Source organism: Pelobates fuscus, chromosome 1, assembly GCF_036172605.1.
Source record: "Pelobates fuscus isolate aPelFus1 chromosome 1, aPelFus1.pri, whole genome shotgun sequence".
Taxonomy (NCBI): domain Eukaryota; kingdom Metazoa; phylum Chordata; class Amphibia; order Anura; family Pelobatidae; genus Pelobates; species Pelobates fuscus.
Window position 1 is genome coordinate 153,303,844 of NC_086317.1, and position 16,149 is coordinate 153,319,992.

Genomic DNA, 16,149 nt, shown 5'->3' on the forward strand with positions numbered 1-16,149 from the left:
CACTCATACACACACGCTGCACTCATACACACACGCTGCACTCATACACACACGCTGCACTCATACACTCACACTGCATTTATACACTCACACTGCATTCATACACACACACACTGCATTCATTATACACACACTGTAAATAAATATTCAATTAAGATATTTTTTTTAGGATCTAGTTTTATTTAGAAATTTACCAGTAGCTGCTGCATTTCTCACCCTAGTCTTATACTCGAGTCAATAAATTTTCCCATTTTTTGGGGGTAAAATTAGGGGCCTCGGCTTATATTCGGGTCGGCTTATACTCGAGTATATACGGTATTTATTCTTTTAAATGTAGGTTTACATGATCAGATTATAAATAAACATGAGCTTGATTACCTTTTATAAAATCTCCAAAGACTGCAGTTTTTTATTACCTGCCTAAAATTCATCAGAGACTTGATAATCCTCCAGGTAGGCCAATTATCAGCGGTATTGAATCTTTGACAAGCAACGTCTCAGAGTATGTTGATTTTTATTTACAACAATATGTAAGGAAAGCCCCATCATACATTAAAGATTCGTCCCAGATCATCACAGAAGTAGAAGGTCTAATCTTGATAAAAGAATACATATGGGACACTGTTGACGTTGCTTCATTATATACAGTTATCGACCATGAAAAAGGCATATAGGCTCAAGAAAGTTTTAGAAAATGACCAAACTATGCATGAATCTTAGGTCACTTTTATTTTGGACATCATCAGGTTTATCCTGTTTCACAATTTTCTTTGTTTTGACGGAGTATATTACCTTTAAACTTGTGGGACAGTGATGTGCACCAGGTTCGCATCTAGCTACACAAATATCTTTGTGGCTAATTGGAATCCAAGAACATCTGGAAGAATAACCCATTTGGTGATGTCCTAATCATTTGAAAAGGTGAAAGAGCACTTCTAGAAGAGTTTTTCAATTTTATCAATATTAAATCTTATGGTCTTCAGTTCACAGCAGATATTCAGGAAAAATAGATCAATTTTTTAGACTTAACTTTTTTTTATTAAGGATGGTTTCATACAAAATAAAACTTTTTTTTAAAATCCACTGATGTAAACAGTTCTATTGAATATTCTAGTTGCCATCATTTTAATTGGCTTAACAATATCCCGAAAGGCCAACAAATGAGAATCTTAAGAAATTGTACAGAAAGAGATGATTTTAAAGAACAAGTGCACGTTTTAAATATCAAACATTATCCTAGTGATCTTGTCTTTGAAATCACCCAGTATATTAGAGTTAACCAAAGGTGTCTCACTAACACCCCAACACCATATAAATATAATATAAACATATACCATTAATATAATCTTTGTGTTTCTCTGGAATATATCAACTGATCTGACAGTGCTTGGCTCCTCGGTAAAAAGCTGTGTGGTAAAATTGGCAGCGCCATGCTGTCTTCAGCATCCAACGCCAGTACTTTGGCTTTTTCTTTAAACTTTTTATCCAGTTTGCCCGCTTTCTTGCTTGCATTTGGGCCTGCTGGTTCTAGAGATGCCAGAGATTTCTTTTTATTTCCCATCTGAGAACAATACGCTCCAAAAGGCTCTATTTATATAATGTGAACCAGGATCTCACTTGCAGTGTGACCCTTCACATGGATAGCTAGACCACCCCCCCATCTTATTTAAATCGTTTTTCTCTCTTTCCCCTGCCCCTTGTCCCCTTCACACCCTTACCCTTACCTTACTCTAAAACTCTTCTTACACTTACTTCTCAATAAGCACTTCTTGCTGCTCGAGAACACTCATTATGCCCTGTCCAAGATGCTACTTTTTTGCTGGAACTTGTTGCTGTGATTTGCTGAACTTGTTTATAATGGCTTGTTCAGAATATTGCTTCCCATTATCTTTGCAAAAAACATATGTACGTATGCTCTACGTTGATACTGCATATTCGTATTGTATTATGTTTCACTCTCAATAAATTTTGAAGAATAAAAATAAATCTTTGATGCAAACAAGTTTATATCGATTGCAAGAGCTAGATCAGTGTTCCCCAACCCCCGGGCCACGGACCGGTACGTGGATCAAACGGTACCGGGCCGCCCAGGGGTGTGCGAGTTGCCGCCTCATGCAGGGCTGGCATTGCCCAAGTCCCAGCCCTGCAATGTGCCTGCGGACCGGAGGGGAGATCAGAGATCTCCCTCTCCGGTCCGCAGGCACTGTGCTGATAGCCGTCAGGGGAGGGAGTGAGAGAGGACCCGGGAGCTCTTACCTGCAGCTCCTCCGGGTCCTCCTCTCGCGAGATTTGGAGCGTTGCTGCGGTAACCACGGCAACGCTCCAAATCTCGCGAGAGTGAACTCTAGCCCTGTTACTGGGCTAGAGTTCATCTCACCACCACCGGACCACCAGGGAATCCCCACCGGACCACCAGGGACTAAGAAATGTCCCCCCTCCTCACAGTAAAGGTAAGAAGGGAGGGGGGACATGAATATATTAATTTTAATTAAATAAATAAATTTTAAAAATGCCTCCTTACCCCCCATACAAACACTGCCCCCATGCACACACTACACACACTGCCCCACAAACACTGCCCCATACACACACTACACACACTGCCCCACAAACACTGCCTCCATACACACACTACACACACTGCCCCACAAACACTGCCCCATACACACACTGCCCCACAAACACTGCCTCCATACACACACTACACACACTGCCCCACAAACACTGCCCCATACACACACTACACACACTGCCCCACAAACACTGCCTCCATACACACACTACACACACTGCCCCACAAACACTGCCCCATACACACACTACACACACTGCCCCACAAACACTGCCCCATACACACACTACACACACTGCCCCACAAACACTGCCCCATACACACTACACACACTGCCCCACAAACACTGCCCCATACACACTACACACACTGCCCCACAAACACTGCCCCATACACACACTACACACACTGCCCCACAAACACTGCCCCATACACACACTGCCCCATACACACACTACACACATTGCCCCATACACACACTACACACACTGCCCCACAAACACTGCCCCATACACACACACACTGCCCCACAAACACTGCCCCATACACACACACACTGCCCCGCAAACACTGCCCCCATAGACACACTGCACACACTGCCCCACAAACACTGCCCCCATACACACACTACACACACTGCCCCACAAACACTGCCCCCCATACACACACCGCCTCAAACACACACACACTGCAACTCTCACACACACTGCCACCCTCACATACACACTGCACCGCTCACACACACATACACACAATTTTGAGTCTATGTCTTTATGTGACTGTGTTTGTGATTTTCTGACTATGTATGTGTCTGCGTGTTTTTTTTAATATATGTGACTGTTTTTTTTTTTTGTCTTATTAAATCAAAACAAGCGGGCCACGGAAAAATTATCAAACGTTTACCGGTCCGCGGCGATAAAAAGGTTGGGGAGCACTGAGCTAGATGGTTTCTTATAAGTGATACAATACCAACTAAATTTCCTAGGCCAAATGTATTATCACTTGAATTGGCATTTAGTGAAAAGAAGTAATAGAGCACAATACTATAGATGATATTTCAATGGATAATCCTGTAATTGATGAACAGACCACCATAGTTTACAATCATGACTATGTTTCAGGCTTCCCCTACACATTCCCTAAACAAAACAAATGTCAGAGTTCACACGAACAATGTTGAAATTAAAAATTCATATTAATCTATTTGCACTATGAAATTCAATGGTAGAAGTAATTATTTTACTCAAACACAAAACTTAATTTTTAGAAAACATACGTCAACATCAACAAAGCACTTGCTAAAAACCAAATAAGTCTATAAACTTTGACCGATGTCACTGAAATACCTAGTATGTCTTTGGGCAATCCATTGGGAGTTTATGGATTAATACAAGACAAAAAACAAAATGACAAAAGAAGAAACCGAAAGTGAACATTTTCATGTGATAACAAGAATTCATCTCAATTACCATGAACTAATTCGAAGAAAGTCCACACCACAAAATTGACAATAACAGAATTTAATAAACATGATCAAAAATATTTCATTTCAGGCAAGAGCTCGCAATGCTCCGTGGGGATGTTGCAAGACTTGCAATTTGATCTGATAAATTCGAAACCGAGTGCAGATCCTCGAACACCAATTAAAATTTGCCACCGAAAAGCTTGCTGACATTGAAGATCGAAGCAGAAGTAATAATGTTAGAATTCAGGGCATTTCATATTCGATGGAACAAAATGCATTGCAGTGTTATCTACAGAATGTAATTTGTCTGTATTTCATGGAATTAGACCTAACAATTGACAGGATACATAGGCTTCCTAAGCCTAATTCAGCTCCTGCAGCAGCACATAGGGCAGTGATGGCGAACCTTTTTAAAGTCTGAGTGCCCAAACCGCAATACATGCCAACTTTCTTTCCCTCAAAGTGCCAACACGGAAATTAAACCTGAATACACACAGATAGACAGACAGCTGAGTACACCCACAGACCACTGAATACATACACACAGTCCGCTGAATACATGCACACAGTCCGCTGAATACACACACGCAAACATAAACACAGACTGCTGAATATGTACACACAGTCCGCTGAATACACACACAGAGACTGCTGAATACACATACAGACAGACTGCTGAATACACACACAGAATGCTGAGTACACACAGGCAGAATGCTGAGTACACACAAACTGCTGAATACTACACATAGTCTGCTGAAAACATACACACAAACACAGACTGCTGAAAACAAACAGTGTGCTGAACAGACACACACAGTCCACTAAATACACACACACACACACACACACAGACTGCTGGATACATACAGACTGCAGAATACACACACATACTACATTGAGGAGTGCAGTGTATGTGTTTGTGTGTGTGTGAGGGGTGATGTGTGTGTCTGAGGGGTGGTGTGTGTGTGCGGGGGTGGTACTCTGTGTGTGTGTGTGTGGGAGGGGTGCTTTGTGTAGGTGTGTGTGTGTGAGAGAGAGGTGCTGTGTGTGTAAGGAGTGCTGTGTTTGGGGGGAGGTGGGCTCTGTGTGTGAGAGAAGTGGTGTGTGTGTGTGAGGAGTGTTGTGTGTGTGGAGAGGGGATGCTGCGTGTGTGAGAGGTGCTGTGTGTGTGTGAGAAGTGCTGTGTGTGTGTGTGGGGAGATGGGTGCTGTGTGTGTGTGAGGTGCTGTGTATGGGGGGTGCTGTGTGTGTGTGAGGGGGTGCTGTGTGTGAGAGAGGTGCTGTGGTGTGTGCATTTTTCACACACAAATGGCACTTACACTGACAATATAATTGTTGTGATACGTTTTACTGTTTTGAAACACTAATATTTGTGTTCAGCGAAGTTTCCCGAGTATAACAGTACCCCTCATGAACAGGTTTAATGGTGTTTTCAAAAGTTACAGAGTCAAATATAAGGCTTGCGTTTTGTTTTTTTCACATTGAAATTCACCAGATTGGTTACGTTGCTTTTGAGACCGTATGGTAGCCCAGGAATGAGAATTACCCCCATGATGGCATACCATTTGCAAAAGTAGACAACCCAAGGTATTGCAAATGTGGTATGTCCAGTCTTTTTCAGTAGCCAGTTAGTCACAAATTCCGGCCAAAAATTTGCGTTTAAATTATTTTTTTTTTTTCGTTTTTCACACACAAGCGCTAAATTTGGCCAGTGTTTGTGACTAAGTGGCTAATAAAAAAGACTGGACATACCCCATTTGTAATATTTCAGGTTGTCTACTTTTTCAAATGGTATGCTATCATGAAGGGTAATCACGCCAAGCGTTTTGGCTGTTAACATGGGACTGACCAAGAATAGTTGCTTGTATAAATTCAGGATAGCAATCCACTAACAAATGCCTCCTCTCTAGCAATTTTATTTCCTGATTTGCCTTCTATCGTAATGTAGAGGAATTGAGGATACTCATTAGACCCACTGCTTAATCTCTTATAATGCAAAACATTTTGTGTGAGTGATTCTAGTGATAATTTTAAATGTAGGATAACTCAATCAGGAATTATAGATATATAAATTGCATGATTTTGCTATTACATGACGAAAAGTCATGATTTTATTAAAGACACGGAGGCTCATATTGCATATCCCTTTCTTTACTCTCCACCAATAGCAGCAAAGAATACAAACAGAATGAAAAAATAATGAACATACAGTAACATAGGCCCCTCCCCGCTCAGGTTCCAGTATAATAGGCAGCACTTCCCTTCCATTTCCCTCTTTCTGAAGATGCGACCGTAGAAAATAATGTCCAAACCAAGAACAGCGATAATGTCCAATAAGTAGACAACTTAGAACTGAAGAGGATAACACTTCAACAACAGGGAAGCACGACCGGATGAACATAGGACCAAAGTCTATCAGCAGGGGGCGTCAGATCAGGCTGTGAAAACATAAAGGAACAGGAGCCCACAGGTTAAAGTCGATACTTGCAACCAATTTCAAGGCCAGACTAAGGAAAAATCCCACATATATACAGTCCCACAATTCAGAGTGATTAACAAATCAAGGTACATAAACACTACCATTACGACACGGCCCCACTTACCGTACCAAACCATTCGATGTAGCTCGTTCCAACATACAACAAACTGGGTGGGAAAAATTACATAACATTAGAAAATATAACCTGGATGGCACAATACTCGCCTCCGTGTCTTTAATAAAATCAAGACTTTTCGTCATGTAATAGCAAAATCATGCAATTTTATAACAAGACACGGAGGCTCATATTGCAAGTTTAAAGCTGGTCCACTACTGCAGCAAATGTATGCGGGGCCGGTTGAAAGTAAAATTCCCGGAGAGTAGACTCCCTTGACCAATCGGCTGTCCTCATGACATCCTCCAGACGCGCACCTGCAGTCATCATCGAAGAGGCCGAGGCCCCCCGGACTGAATGGGCGCCAAAGACCGTGGTATTAATGCCCGTCTGGGACAATAACCACTTCACCCAGCATGACAATGTGGTGCTAGAGACCGGGTGGAAAGGAGGACGAAAGGATAAAAACTGCTGTGGAGAAACAGCGGTACGCTGAAGTTTGCTGCGATCTTCATATTCGTGTAGGCAAGCCACTGGACACAATGGCGGAGTGGTAGGGAAACTCAGGTAGGACACCGATTTGATAGAGGTCTTTGTCCGTCGACTGATATTGAACGTTACCCCGTCTGGGGTGTATGACTTTGCGTCAAAGTCCAGAGCTCTGACGTCCGAGACTCTCTTGCATGAGACAAGGCAGAGCAGGCAAACTAACTTGGCTGATAATTGTTTTAAGGAGAGTGCTGAGTTAGCGGGCCAGGATGAGAGAAAGGATAACACAACGGAGACATCCCAGGTCGTGGAGTAGCGAGGCCTGGGTGGCCGGGAGAATCGAGAGCCCTTGAGGAGTCGGCACACTAAGGGGTGTTGACCCGCGGGGCATCCGTCATAGCCTTGATGAGTCGAAGAGATGGCAGACCGGTAGAGGTTGATAGTCCGGTAAGCCTTCCCCGCCTCGAAGAGGGAAGTAAGAAATTGCAGGACCATGGCTACAGGAGCCGAAACGGGATCCGCGTCCCTAGCCAGGCACCAGCCAGCCCAAGCTCGCCAAGCTGACTCGCCAAGCCGTCTAGTGCCGGGAGCCCATGCTTCCGCCAACAGCCGTCTAGTCGTGTCCAAAACTCCCGGAGATCCGCCATGCCAGGAACGGAAGGGAGCCTTCCAACAGGAGGGGGTGACATTGTTGTATCGGGTCCAGCAGCAATTTGTGGAACAACGGCAGTATTCGGGGATAGTCCATTGTCATCTCGAGCATTTGAGGGAACCATGACTTCGTCTCCCAGAAGGGGGTCACCATGACCAACTCGGCCCGGTGTCTGCGGGTCTGCAGGAGTGAGCGCGGAATCATGGAGAATAGGGGGAAAGCATACAGGAGGCCTCTGCTCCAGTCTTGCAGAAAGTCTACTGCCTCCGCCTTCGGGTCTGGCCTCCAGCTGAAGAAACGTGACAGTTGGGTGTTGAGCCGGGATGCGAAGAGGTCGATGGTAAAGGGACCCCAGAGAGACGATATACTGGAGAACACATCCGTGTCCAATCTCCAGTCGCTGGTGTCTGAAAGATATCATGACCCCAGTCCGCTTGAACGTTGTGCAGACCAGGTAAGTATTCCGCGTAGACCATCAGGTCCTGTTCTAGGCAAAACTCCCAAAAGTCTTTCGCCAATCTGGCCAACACTGCCAACTGTGTACCGCCCAGGTGGTTGACATATCTCACTGCCGAGACGTTGTCCATGCGGAGGCGGATGCATGTCAGGGCCCGGTCCCTCGCTAAGCTGCGGATGGCGAAGGAGCTTGCCAGGAGCTCCAGCGCGTTGATGTGTTGCCGGGATTCGGATTCCGACCAACAGCCTCCTGTCTAAACTCCCTCACAATGGGCCCCCCAGCCATGGAGGCTTGCATCGGAGTCGATCGTGAACTCTGGCAGCGAGCCGATGATCGCTTTGCCATTCCACATGGACAGGTTGAGGATCCACCATTGCAATTCGTCCTTCGTTTGGCTGTCCAGGGACAATAGGTCCGCCTAGGATGTACCGGCTCTTAGGTGCGCTATTTTCAGGCGTTGCAGCGCTCTGTAGTGGAGCAGGCCTGGAAATACTGCCTGTATAGACGAGGGCAGTAGGCCGATGAGCCATGCAAGCTGTCGCAAGGTGAGCTGGGGCCGGATGAGGGCCCTGCGTAGCTCTTTGCGGATGGAACGAATCTTGGTCATCGGCAGGCTCAGCGTCGCCTCCCCAGAGTCCACGAGGAATCCTAGGAACTCCATGCTAGTGGCGGGGGTCAGGCACGACTTTTCCCAGTTGACGAATGAAAATGTCGTCTAGGTATATGATTAGATGAACTCCCTGACTGCGCAACCAGGCCATCACAGGTCGTAGCAGTTTCGTGAAGCACCAAGGTGCTGAGGAGAGGCCAAAGGGCAGGCAGTTAAATCGCCAAATCTTGTGCCGCCAATGGAAGCATAGTAGGTCTCGGGATGTCACCACAATCGGTACAGTCAGGTATGCGTCTTTGAGATCTAGTTTCGCTAACCAGTCTCCGTGTAGGAGAAGATCTCAAAGCAGGTGAATACCCTCCATCTTGAAATGGCGGTACCGAACCATGGCATTGAGGGGGCGCAGATTTATGATGGGTCTCAGTTGACCGCCCTTCTTTTCCACCAGGAAAATGTTGCTTATGACACCTGCTTATGACACCTGCGGGGTTGAGAGGTGCCCGGAAACCTCTGGATCGCCACTGGCGTCCGCGTGACGGGAAGAAGGTTTGATGGGAATTAGTCTCCTGGTAGTTAGTACGTTGCTGGAAGGAGCCTTGTCCCGTGCCACGGGATTGGAAGTAGGTACAGCCGGACAAACGGCTCCTGAATCTGCCGGCCCTGGTGGAGAACCGCCCCTGGAAAACCCGTCTCAGAGGCTTGGGCCTTGTCAAGGGCTGTAAATGCCCCAACAAAACGCCCTAAATCTTTAATAAAGGAATCACCGAAGGGTAAACCTTGGGCGTCCTTGCCAGCTTCTGTGAGGGTGAGATTGGCCAGTTTAGGTTCAATCTTAAATAAGAGTGCTTTATGCCGTTCAATAGAGAGGGAGGTGTTAACGCTCCCGGCAATACAAATCGCTCTCTGGACCCAACCACGTAGGTCTTCAGGGTCAACCATGCGGTTTCCCGCTCTGGCGTCTTCCGCCAAGTCAAACAATTTGGCCAGGGGACTGAATATATCCAGGTGTTTATCCTGGCAAGATTTCAAGGCAGATTCTAGCCCAGTTTAGTGAGGAACTGCATCATTTTGGGGGTCTACCTCAGGAGTGTCACATACTTTATTGGGCACCACAGGCCTGGGTCAATCCACCCTCAATTTGTTACGTGCCGCTCTGCTAAAAGTGTGCCGTACCCAATTCTCAAGGTACGTGGCAACGTGGTCGGCCGGGAGCCACTCTGCCGACCTCGGATGGTGTAGGTCATCCGGGTCGAAGAGTGGGACACCCAACGGATCCACGAGGGGTGCCTAGTCTCTGTATCACCTCTGGACGTCTCTGCCTGAGCAGAGGGAAGGAGGTCAAAGCCCACATCTGCAGCATTCATATCAGAGTCACTGTATGACTCAATCTTAGCCTCCTCACCTGACCCGATATCTGAGTCAGAGTCGCTCTCTAACTGTGCTCTGGCACATTTCCATAGCTGCGCCCGTTCTGCGCGGAAAGGCTCTTTTGTGTGGATCGGACATGCTTTCTGGGGTGACCTAGGTATGCCAGTCATAGTGTTTCTGGAGGTAGAGGGATTTGGCCTTATGGGTAGCTTTTTTGGGTGCCTCTCCCGGCGGGTTCACAGCAGGACACGATAGAGGCGTCGTGGAACCCGAGTAGTGCTCGTCCGAAGGACGTGGCAATAGGGCCTGAGAAATAGTATGGGAGAGGGTAGATAACATGGAACCCATGGCTGCCATAATGGCGTCTGTCACTGAGCGCTGTAGCGCTAAGAATTGTGCCCCTTCAGGGTGGGTGGTTCTATCTGTCAGGGTGGGTGAAGTGCCCGAGGTGACAGGGGCCTCACCCAAAATAAATGGGGCATCAGACTCCCCAGTGGGTGGGGATCCAGAAGGTAGTCTGGGTTTAGGCATAATGGATAATGAAGGACCTAATCCCTAATTAGATAATAGAATAGGTTAGTCACCCAAAACTGAAGCAAAACAGGAATAAAGCGATCTCACCATGGCCCAGACCAGTGGCACAAGCGCACACAAGGCAGGGAGGAAGACAGGAAGTCAGAAAATGGCCACCGGCAATCTCACGAGATTCGCGGCAAAAAATTGTGAAAATTCGCTGTTAAGAAAAAACGAACATTCGGTAGAAAAGAAACGAATTTGTGGAAATAGATAGACTAGTATAAGGAAGAAAGGAAAAACAGACGAACGAGCAGTTTATGCAAAATTAGTCGAACGCGGCAAACAGGCGAATGGTGCTATCTGTCGAAAAAGGTGAGCAGCATGTGTACGTGACGAATCAGCCGAACGGGCTTAAATCGTGCACGCAAACAGCCGAATACAGTGGAGAAAACGGGCGCAAAATGGTACCAAGGGACAGGGAAGACGGAGGAAAGGAAAAGATACAAGGAAAAAGGGGGTAATAAACAGAAGAATATGACAGGGGAGGTCTGGACCCTGGGCACACAGGAAAAAACACACAGATGTGAAGCATCAAGCAAGCAGAGAAAAGACAATTAATCAAATCTCTAAAAAAATAAAATAGAATCATTAACAGATAAAGCTATACAGTGTAAAACCAGGGTATCAATAATCATATCAATAATAATATCAATAGCAGTAAATACACAAGTAAACAGAGAGAAAGTGTGACATGTACTTATCTTTGTGTCGAAGCAGCAAAGAAAGAGGGAAATGGAAGGGAAGTGCTGCCTATTATACTGGGACCTGAGCGGGGAGGGCCTATGTTCCTGTATGTTCATTATTTTTTCATTCTGTTTGTATTCTTTGCTGCTATTGGTGGACAGTAAAGAAAGGGATATGCAATATGAGCCTCTGTATCTTGTTATAAAATCAAGATGTAGCTTGTTTCTGATCTCACTACTCTATAGAATAAACTATGGGAAGATGCTGACATCCAGTGGTTGAGCACTATTACTACAATTAACTTATCTACAATATTTTTTCTCATCTACTTCTGTGGTATCAGTTTATACTGTCAGTATATTTGCTTACTAGTGAAAGTTCACAGAAAAACAGCAATCTGCTTTAATATCATCTAATATTTTGTTCATTTTATTTAAGTATGAATTAGGTTTAGGGAACCCACATTTGATTTAGTTTTACTTTTATCATAAAAGAGCTTTCTTTTTAGGAACTCCAAAACCAAAATAAATATAGCAGTTCAAATTAAGCAACTTAAGACTTTTATTAAGAGCTATCCTGCATCGCCCTGTGCCTATGGAAGCCACAATGCAAATCAGTTAATGCAAGAGAGACTTAATTTTAGGGAACTCCTTGAATTACTAAATATGGATTGATTGGTTACATTGATTTAAGTCCCCAACTACATCTTAAAATGTATTTTATTTAAGAAGCAACTTCTAAATTCTATAAAGCAAAGTGCATAGTATAAAGGGAACAGAGGGTGACTGGTACCCAACTTGGGATCCTGTCTTGCTATGTGGTTCATTTCTTCTTCTACATTACAAGGGACCACAGCAGCTTCCAGGCAGGTAATGACCCCTTTGCCTTTCCTCCTTCTTCTGGGAAGGTCCAAACCCCTCTCCGTCTCCCAGGCAGATACAATCCCCTCTGCCCTCTCCTTCTCCCAGGAAGGGATCGATCCCTCTGCCTGTGGTGCTTCAAAATACTGCCTTTTCGGGGGGCAGAGCCTGACCGCCGACTGGATCAGACATACTCTGTCTGAGGTCCCGCATCAGAGCTCGAAAATCGGCGCAAACTGACAGCCAAAAGCAGCCACCGACTCACACTGGTAACCAAACTGCTCCCCAGCTGCTGGGGCACACGGGGATACCGCACAAGACGCCCCGAGGCATCGAAGTAACCCGATGAAGGCCTGAGGCCTAGTGGAGCTTGAGCTGGGAAGAGACTGCCGCTCTCCCAGGTCTCCAACCAGCGACTCGCTGCAACCTACGCCCCCGGACCGGTGGGGGTTATCCCGCTCCCCACGGGCAACTGTCACAGCTTCTAACTGGGCCCAAACGACCGCCCTGTCGCGAAGCAAACACTGGGCAGCTCTCCCTAAGATGGCCACCGAAAGCCTGCCGCGTGCGCAACCTACATGAGGAATCAAGCAGAGCACAGACTGCAGGACCACCATACCTGACAAACCCCGGGACAAGCAATCAGGAGAGCCCGGGACACTAGAGGTACAGGCTACAATCTGCGAGCAGAGAAAAGGGGGTGGAAAAAGAGTGGGTCCCCCAGGAGTACCTCATATAAAGCAGCCACGCAGCCATGCACGAGGGGCCCACCCAGGCAGCGGTCCACAGTGGAGGAATACCGGGACTGAGACCTCCGACACGAAGTACCGCCAACTCAGATGGCGCCAACCCATCCAGACCCTCTGCGGCCCTCAGCCAGGAGTGAACACAGCCTCAACTGCGAAGATACAAGCCTGTGGAATACAAATACGGGACTCCACAACAGCCTGGGGCTATGGTGATGACCTAATTGAGCTGTGCCTCCCACGGACAAAAAACCCTCCAAGCCTGCTGCCAATCCAGGGCATCGGATGACCTGCGAACTGCCCTCGGACACGATATGCTGGACTACCCCCCTGACCTCTCAGATACCTGCCTACATGCTCAGAACCATCGACACAACATGACACAGGGCAGATACACACCACACACACACAGGCAACAACACACGCTGGCACTGATGGACATACCCAAGTCCCAACACATACATAACATACTTACCAGGGGGAGGAACGGCTGACCGATACCATGAATCCCCACATAGCATGACAGGACACCCGTGGCTATCCAAACGCCTGGTTCAAACATACAACCTTAGCAACTCAAAGCTACCTAACACTTTAATCGAAGGTCCAAACAGTTTATTACCAGCAGGTACTCATTGACAGACACCATAGATACCGAACGCACAGCAAGCTACACATACTGACCTGCATGTACCAACCTAAAATTGTAATGTATAACCTAATCTAGTTTAACACGACAAGCTATGTACTACCTAATCTATTACACTAATACAGCATATGTATGCTTACTTAATTCGGATGACTATTATACTCTTCACAGGGACTCACTAAAAAAATTTTAGCTTGTCTACAAAACAAAAAATTAGCAATTTTAACCCCTTCAGGACCGCTGACGGTTCAGGACCGTCAGCGGTAAAACGTGCATTTGGACCGCTGACGGTCCTGAACCGTCATAACGGTCTGGGGCTACTTACCTGATCGCCGTCGGTCCCACGGCGGCGATCAGCTCTCCACCCGGTCCAGGGGGGTTGCCTGTCTGCCCGGGCAGTCCCCCCTCGGCAGATCAGGACCCCACGGCCATGTGAGCACTCGATCACATGACCGCAATAGGTATCTGTGTATATGCCTGCAGGGGGACTGTCTGTGCTGACAGGCAGTCTCCCTGCAAGTGAAAAATCAAAAATAAAGTTACAAAAAAAAACAATCCGTGTAAAAAAAAATATAATATGTATATATATATATGATATATATACATGTATTATATCTATATATACCTATATATAATATATGTATATATATCATATATATAATGTCATACTAAGTGTATTTTTATATTTATATATACGTATATTAATATAAAAATACACTTATATTTAAATTACACACGAATATATACAATATATATAATAACTATATATATGGTATATATATATATATTATAAAATACAAATAATTTGTTAATAAAAATGAATAACAAAAAATAAAAATATTTTTTAATAATTAAAAAAAAATTATATATATATATGCAATTTTATTCTAACAGTATTTTGATATTGATATATATATTTATATCAAAATACACTTAGAATGTAATGATATATATATATCTATGTATAAATAAATAAATAAAAATAATACGAAATATACATATGTCCACATACATAATTACATAAATATACACGTAGACGTCAAATATATAAATATGTATACATATTAAAATTATACGTGCGTATTTATGTAATATTTTTACCTAATTAAGTAATTTTAATGATTGCAATTCGAGGGACCTGCCTGCCAACCCAGGCCAAAAGTCCAGATAATTTAATTTGCTAGCACTGTGTTTAACCCTGTAACTATCTATGACACCATAAATCCTGTACATGGGGGTACTGTTTTACTCGGGAGACTTCGCTGAACACAAATATAAGTGTTTCAAAACAGTAAAACATATCACAGCGATGATATTGCCAGTGAAAGTGAAGTTTTTTGCATTTTTCACACACAAACAGCTCTTTCACTGAGGATATTATTGCTGTGATATATTTTACTGTTCTGATACACTAATATTTGTGTTCAGCGAAGTCTCCTGAGTATAACAGTACCCCACATGTAGAGGTTTTATAGTGTTTGTGAAAGTTACAGGGTCAAATATAAGGCTTGATTTTACTTTTTTTTTTTTTATTGAGATTTGTCAGATTGGTTAGGTTGCCTTTGAGAGCGTATGGTAGCCAAGGAATGAGAATTAGCCCCATGATGGCATACCATTTGCAAAAGAAGACAACCCAAGGTATTGCAAATGGGGTATGTTCAGCCTTTTTTAGTAACCACCTAGTCACAAACACTGGCCAAAGTTAGCGTTTTTTGCATTTTTAACACACAAACAAATATAAATGCTAACTTTGGCCAGTGTTTGTGACTAGGTGGCTACTAAAAAAGACTGGACATACCCCATTTTGAATACCCTGGGTTGTCTACTTTAAAAAAATATGTACATGTTAGGTGTGTTTCGGGGATTTATGACAGATAACGGTGTTACAATGTCACTATTGATACATTTAAAATATATATATATTGAAACAGCAATTTCCTACTTGTATTTATAGGCCTATAACTTGCAAAAAAAAGCAATAAAGCATGTAAACACTGGGTGTTTTTAAACTCGGGACAACATTTTGAATCTATTTAGCAGTTTTTTCATTAGCTTTTGTAGATAAGTAAAATATTTTTCAAGTAAAAGTCCAAAAACATGGTTTTTTTTAAATTTTTCACCATATTTTTTTTTAAATACAATATATGACATAATACAAATAATGGTATGTAAAGAAAGCCCTTCTCGTCGTGAAAAAAACAATATATAACTTGTATGGGAACCGTAAATGAGAGAGCGGAAAATTACAGCTAAACACAAACACCACAAAAGTGTTAAAACTGCTCTGGTCCTTAACGTACAAACATCGCAAAAACAGGCCGGTCCTTAAGGGGTTAACATGCCACTGTTCAGCTTGAAAATTTGTGATAATACTTGTAAAAGCCGTTGTGGTGACGGAAACGCTATGTAACCACCTGCACAATA